Genomic DNA, 7764 nt, shown 5'->3' on the forward strand with positions numbered 1-7764 from the left:
GCCTCTCTCCCCATAGCCACATGCTAACACTAGAGTGTCCCAGCCTCTCTCCCCATAGCCACATGCTAAAACTAGAGTGTCCCAGCCTCTCTCCCCATAGCCACATGCTAAAACTAGAGTGTCCCAGCCTCTCTCCCCATAGCCACATGCTAAAACTAGAGTGTCCCAGCCTCTCTCCCCATAGCCACATGCTAAAACTAGAGTGTCCCAGCCTCTCTCCCCATAGCCACATGCTAAAACTAGAGTGTCCCAGCCTCTCTCCCCATAGCCACATGCTAAAACTAGAGTGTCCCAGCCAGCCTCTCTCCCCACAGCCACATGCTAAAACTAGAGTGTCCCAGCCTCTCTCCCCATAGCCACATGCTAAAACTAGAGTGTCCCAGCCTCTCTCCCCATAGCCACATGCTAAAACTAGAGTGTCCCAGCCTCTCTCCCCATAGCCACATGCTAAAACTAGAGTGTCCCAGCCTCTCTCCCCACAGCCACATGCTAAAACTAGAGTGTCCCAGCCTCTCTCCCCACAGCCACATGCTAAAACTAGAGTGTCCCAGCCTCTCTCCCCATAGCCACATGCTAAAACTAGAGTGTCCCAGCCTCTCTCCCCACAGCCACATGCTAAAACTAGAGTGTCCCAGCCTCTCTCCCCACAGCCACATGCTAAAACTAGAGTGTCCCAGCCTCTCTCCCCACAGCCACATGCTAAACTAGAGTGTCCCAGCCTCTCTCCCCACAGCCACATGCTAAAACTAGAGTGTCCCAGCCTCTCTCCCCATAGCCACATGCTAAAACTAGAGTGTCCCAGCCTCTCTCCCCATAGCCACATGCTAAACTAGAGTGTCCCAGCCTCTCTCCCCACAGCCACATGCTAAAACTAGAGTGTCCCAGCCTCTCTCCCCATAGCCACATGCTAAACTAGAGTGTCCCAGCCTCTCTCCCCATAGCCACATGCTAAAACTAGAGTGTCCCAGCCTCTCTCCCCATAGCCACATGCTAAAACTAGAGTGTCCCAGCCTCTCTCCCCATAGCCACATGCTAAACTAGAGTGTCCCAGCCTCTCTCCCCATAGCCACATGCTAAAACTAGAGTGTCCCAGCCTCTCTCCCCATAGCCACATGCTAAAACTAGAGTGTCCCAGCCTCTCTCCCCATAGCCACATGCTAAAACTAGAGTGTCCCAGCCTCTCTCCCCATAGCCACATGCTAAACTAGAGTGTCCCAGCCTCTCTCCCCATAGCCACATGCTAAAACTAGAGTGTCCCAGCCTCTCTCCCCATAGCCACATGCTAAAACTAGAGTGTCCCAGCCTCTCTCCCCATAGCCACATGCTAAACTAGAGTGTCCCAGCCTCTCTCCCCATAGCCACATGCTAAAACTAGAGTGTCCCAGCCTCTAATGGGACTACTGGTTTTATCCTGACTCAGCGTGAGGAACCGCTGAGAAAAACATGTTGTTGCATGAGGGTAAAACCTGTTATGATCCAACACACTATGGACTGACCCTGAATAAACCAGAAGTGACATGGTCCACGATTAAAGGGCGCAGTTGAATAATACAATACTAGATCCCTGTTGTGGGTCATACTTGAAATACAGCAAGAGAAGTGAGGTGAAACTGACAACTACAGTACAGAGACACAGTAAGGGAGTCCAGCCTGTGAGAGTGGAGGGCACCAAAGTTCACCCCTAATCCCACCATGTGATAGTAGCCCTTAGACTGAACTCACAGGCTCAACGAAGGGGAAATCAGTAGGTGTCTTGCCATCTACATCCATAGCAGTGGACACTGTTGGCCAGGAGCCTGTGTTCAGCTAATTAGAGCAGAGTAACATTTCCTGTACTGCAGCTTTTGACCTTTGAACCCACTAAACACACCGCACATCCGCTTCCCCTGGGTCCGAGGGGCAGAGTGGTCCTAGGAAGTGCCAGGGTGGGTTAGGAGACTCACCAGTGATCAAACGAGAAGGCCGGTCGTGAGCCTGGACTGACACCTGGGGGGCTGTTTACTGTCTAAGAGTGAGATAACAGTGTCAGTTGTGAAGCCAACCAGTCATGGAGCTATAAACCCAGGAGGCAGTGATCTGAGGGGATGAATAAAGCTATTAGAAGTAGGTTTCAAACTCATAAGAGTGAGATTAGTTTCTCTGACTAAAGCAGTGTGGTTCTAAAACCCATCCCATGCTGTGACTAACATAAAGCCTTTTGATATTACTTGCAACCCACAAAGTAAATAAATAATAAATAAAATAATAAAATTCTAGTTCAGCAATGACACTAAAATAATTGGCTGTGATGCTCCAATAGATGGTAAACATTGATTTATAGTTGCTGTGGAGAAATCATGTTCATTATAAATCATATTATCATAATTCATGATAATAATATAAGATTAATGAAGATTTCTTCACCAACAAATATGCTAGATGGACTAATAGCGACATAAGGGGTAGAGTCTTCAAAGATAAAACACTGTCAACGCTGGTAAACAAGAGCAACACAAAACCATATGTGCTTAAAAACCAAGGAGGCGATTTGTTTTTGTAAAGATAAGTATTGGTCCTAAAACATCACAGGAGTAGGAGTTAGGAGTACCTGTTTTGTTTTTTACCTTTGAAGATCTTTACCTTTGACCAGTCACACATAAAAAATATAAGTCATAAACTGGAAACGTAAATCTCTAATATTTTCTTCCAGTGTGATAGCATGATTGGTAGGCTAGCAAGCCGGGGCAGGGTCTGCATTCCATCCTAACACTTACTGTCAGTGATTAAGTTATTACACAGTTCATAAACATTCACCAGATCTGGTAACTAGCTAGAGAAAAGGAAAGAGGGGTTAAGGGCAGAGACAGATACACAATCAGTATCTTGCCTCAAATAGTTGAAAGTGGGCGAAAAAAATAAACTTTAGCCAAGTATCTACAGTATATAGTTCAGTAGGTAAGCTTGGACATTTTTCACTTTTAAAAGTGACCATGAAAATGACACTTAACTGACACTTGCATCATCTTTTCATGCGGAATAAGTGCACATTTAACTTGGCCTTTTTGAAGCCTGTAGCCCTATCTAGAAGTTAAAGACAAACTTAAAATGCTTATAACTTTAAAAAGAAAAGAAAATATATATGTTATCTAGAAGCTGCATCCATGCAAATTAAGTAAGGGTGGCTTCAACAAAATCTGACGTAGTGCTATTTTAGCCAAGCCTCATGGGAGTGAGTAGCGACACCTACAGGTCAAATCCCATACCTTACAATGGAAGATATGAAGGGCTACTGCTTTTTCACCTATGATAGGTGGTGGGCCGAACGCGTTTATCGCGAAGTTTATCTTTTTCCATCTACGGAGTAAACGATCTCTTACATACGATATTAAGTAATTCTCTTAAGTCTATAACAATTTTGTTTGCAGCTGTATTATGTCGGAGATTTTCACAAACTTATTTTTTAATAGTCTGTCTGCTCAGGCACATCGCTGGTCGCTCTAGTTGATAAACCAATCAGAATTCGAGTACGGCTTCATTAGGACCCCGAAATGTAAACACTGGCTGACGAGATGTGATGAATGATGGAGTGTTGTATGCATTTAACAAACCGAACGGACATTATTACAGCATTTTCAGATGCAAGTTGGACCAAATTTGTACATTGTTCTCTACAGTGGGTGAATCTTCACACTGCAGAAAGCCAAATTGCAGAAAGGGCTGTAAAAAAATATAAGCTAGTAGTAGACAGTTCCATTCCAGATGTGCCAGCTAATATTGGCTACCATAGAGAATGCTATATGCAGTATGCCAACATACGGAACATTGAAAGAGCCCACAAGAGAAGGGACAAATCAGCACAGGAGGCTGCAGGTTTGTTTTATAGCAATATAAGTTATTTATAAGAACAATATGATATAAACAAGCTAAGATATGACATGAACATTATTAACAATATGATATAAACAAGCTAAGATATGACATGAACATTATTAACAATATGATATAAACAAGCTAAGATATGACATGAACATTATTAACAATATGATATAAACAAGCTAAGATATGACATGAACAAGATATGAACAAGGCATCAATGGCAGTGCAGTCCAGGGCTGAGCATCTGGGGTTACCTGGGGAAACAGATTAGGAGAGTTGTAAATAAACTAGGCTATAACTTTGGAAGCATTACTATTACAATGCATAGAGTATCATATGTCTCTCTCTCTCTCTCTCTCTCTCTCTCTCTCTCTCTCTCTCTCTCTCTCTCTCTCTCTCTCTCTCTCTCTCTCTCTCCCAGGTCAAACTGAAAATGATACACCACCAAAGCCTAGACTCCGCTCAAAGACTACCACTACGTTCAGCCTAAATAAAAAACCACATCTTCTTCCCGCCCAGTGCATAATATGCAGACGGGACAAATATTTCACAGTTCACCACAGCCGGAAGAGAGTCAAGGAGAATCTTCAACTGTGTGAAACACTGACAGCTGGTAAGCTGCTTGCTGCAGCAAAGGCACGTGAAGATGAAAATCTGCTCATCCAAATAGGGAGTTTGAGAAGTCTCTGCTGATCTGTTGAGTGCAAAGGAGAGAGGTGAGAAGGCATTTGTTGAATTCTTTCAGAAACGCCTCATAACCGATGAGGTGGAATTTCATGCTCCAGTGAAAAAGATGAAACTGAAGACATTTAAGGACACGGGAACCTCAAGTGTAACCAAAGTGAGAGGCCAGGAGATAGCCCTCAAAGCACACAGAGATCTCTTCGCAAGGCTTATTGTTGTGGGAACAGTGAGGAAGATAGACATAGGGGAAATGCTGGTCTATAGTCTGGGACCCTTTCCTGCAGCAATTGCGAACATAGATGGCTCTCTTGTGAAAACTGACAAAGCCAAATTAATGCACTTTCTAGAAGGATCAGTAAATCCACCAGCCACAGTTGAAATCCCTGATGGCTCAACCTGGGTGTGGGATGCAATGGCACTAGTACAGGCTATGAAACCCCAAGATACATTTGGAAGATTTGCCAACAGTGCACTAATGTACCTGATCAACACAGCCAAAGTGAGTAAATCTAAAGTGGTGCATTTTGTCCCTGACACCTACAAAACACTGAGTATAAAGAACGCAGAACGAGGTCGACGAGCAACAAAAGGATGTCAGTTGACAACAATATATTCAGCTGACCAGAAGACACCAAGACAATGGTCCAAGTTCTTGGCTTGTGGCCAAAACAAAGAAAATCTACAACAGTTTCTTTTTGAGACATGGTCCAAGTCCAGGAAAGACCAAATTCAAGACATCACTTTGATTGTTGGACATGGGTCTGAGTGTCATGTGATCAGAGTCAACAGCAGTGGCACAGAACTTGAGGTTTTACCACTGCTCACACTGTTCTCAATACAGGAGGAGGCAGACACCCGGCTGTTGCTTCACTGTGCACATGCCTCACAGTATAGCTCACATGTTGTGATCAGCAGTCCTGACACAGATGTGTTTGTACTGGCTATCGCTTTCTGTAAGGAAATAGGAGCAAACCTGTACTTCCACACAGGGAAAGGGACAAACAAACGCACCATACACGTACAGAGAATACACACCCATCTTGGAGATGAAGTCTCTGATGCGCTAATTGGATTTCACTGTTTCACCGGCTGTGATACAGTGAGTGCACTGCACGGCAATGGAAAAGTGAAGGCCGTAAAAACACTCCTGTCCAACAAAGAGCATTGTGCTACTTTCCAAAAGTTGGGAACAGCTTTTCAACTGCCAACAGAGCTTTATGAGGAAATTGAGGCATTTACATGCGACCTCTACGACCACAAAGGCTGTAGGGATGTAAATTTAGCTAGGTGTCAAATGTTTAAGAGTGGGAAGTGCAATGACCGAAGTCTACCACCAAATAAGGATGCCTTGCACAAACATACTCAGCGGGCAAACTACCAGGCAGCCATATACAGGAGGTCCCTTGAGAGCCAGCCAGACATCCCTCCGCCAATGAGCCATGGCTGGAAGATAGAGGGAGATTTCTTTGAGATTGACTGGATGTCACTTCCCCCAGCCCCAGTCGCAGTTTTAGAGCTTGTATACTGCTCCTGCAAAAAAACAAAATGTGTGAAAGGGAGATGCACATGCAAATCTAACAACCTACCATGTACAGACATGTGTCTGTGTTTGCACTGCGAAAACACACTAGTGTTATAAATGTTCTCTTACACTTGAATCTTTGTCTAGTCTCGTCAATTATAGGCAAGGCAAGTGAAGATACACTTAATCTGGGTTTTGTCTTTGATTGATTGATTGAAAACTTTATTAGAAGATTTGCAGAAGTAGGTACATGAAAGTACATATTACATACAAGGTCAACTAACAGGATAAAAACCCAAGAAAGCCACTGGCTTATTTCAATTGGGGTCCTTGATTCTCAATTCATCGTTACATGTAAGACAGACAAAAAAAAAACAAAAAAAACTAGTACTATCTACAAGATAATACAGACAAATAACTATTACTATCTACAAGATAAACATACATCCATCATGGGAAGAACAATACAACAAAACATAAGGTATGTACAGCGGGTAGGACAGGTGGGGACATACACCACAGGTGGGGGCGGGGGACAAAACACAAAGTATGTACAGTGGGTAGTTCGGGTCTTTTAATCTGATTTTTGATTTAGAGGGTCCAGTTACGGATTGCAGCCTCCTGTAAATGTTTTTTGAGAGTGGTTTTGAAGGTGGGCAGTGTTTTGCACTCCTTTAAGATTATAGGAAGGGCGTCTTACCAGCGTCTTACCGTCTTACCAGCTCACCTCGTAAAAGTGAGACGATTGACAATCAAAAACATGCTTGCACACACATATAACATACTCACACACAAGTTAATGTTACTGGTCCCAATTTGGCACAATTATTACTGAAATTATTGAGAATAGACATAGTTGACATAGGTAAATTAGCTGTTGTACCCTTTAAAGTTAGATAACTAGCTTGTTAATTAATTAGCTTCACAATCGTGGTTGAGGTTAGGTCGGATTTTTCACTAAAATAGCATATTAGAACATGTTTGTATTGACACAACATGACATGGACGTGTTCATTAATATGTGATATGAATTAGTATGACATGCAAATCTTACCTGAAACATTACTTGACAGTAGTGTGCGTGCAGAAGTTATCCGAAACAACTCAGTCTTCTCGTCTTTCCAGATAATACGTTGTTTACTTCCTTGTTTACGTATTTTGAAGGAATATCATTGGCAGACGTCAAGTCAGGTGACGCTTTAACAGGTTTTGATTGGTTAGCGGCATAGTAGCCCCAATCATTCTCCTTATTAACTTATGGATCGTAAGTTTACTTTTCATAAAACGTCGATCGAAAATCGGCTGCCAACAGACGGAAACATGTTCCAAAAAAACCTATTTAGCTTATATGAAAAAATCAACTAGTCCATAGTTGTAGATCGATTATTTCACAAACGAAAGCAGATAGACAGCTTCGGCCCACCGCCTATGAGTCGCATGTCGGCAACAAAAAAAAAAACGGATTTGGGCAGTGGCGGGCGGTGCATTTCACACCTAGGCCTTCAGTGATGTCCTACCTGAATTATTCCACCTCTTAATACCATCATTATGACACGCCATGGCTCTAGAAACTATACATTTAGACAGAAACGCAGTATAACCGGGCGTTGCCATTGTTATTATAGCGGCACCTAGTCTGGGTGTATTCAATTCATTGCATGAAAACGAAAGCGTCAGTTATTTCCCGAACTTTGCGGTCTGTC

The sequence above is a fragment of the Nansenia antarctica genome (assembly GCF_963989245.1).
Source record: "Nansenia antarctica genome assembly, chromosome: 15".
Taxonomy (NCBI): Eukaryota; Metazoa; Chordata; class Actinopteri; order Argentiniformes; family Microstomatidae; genus Nansenia; species Nansenia antarctica.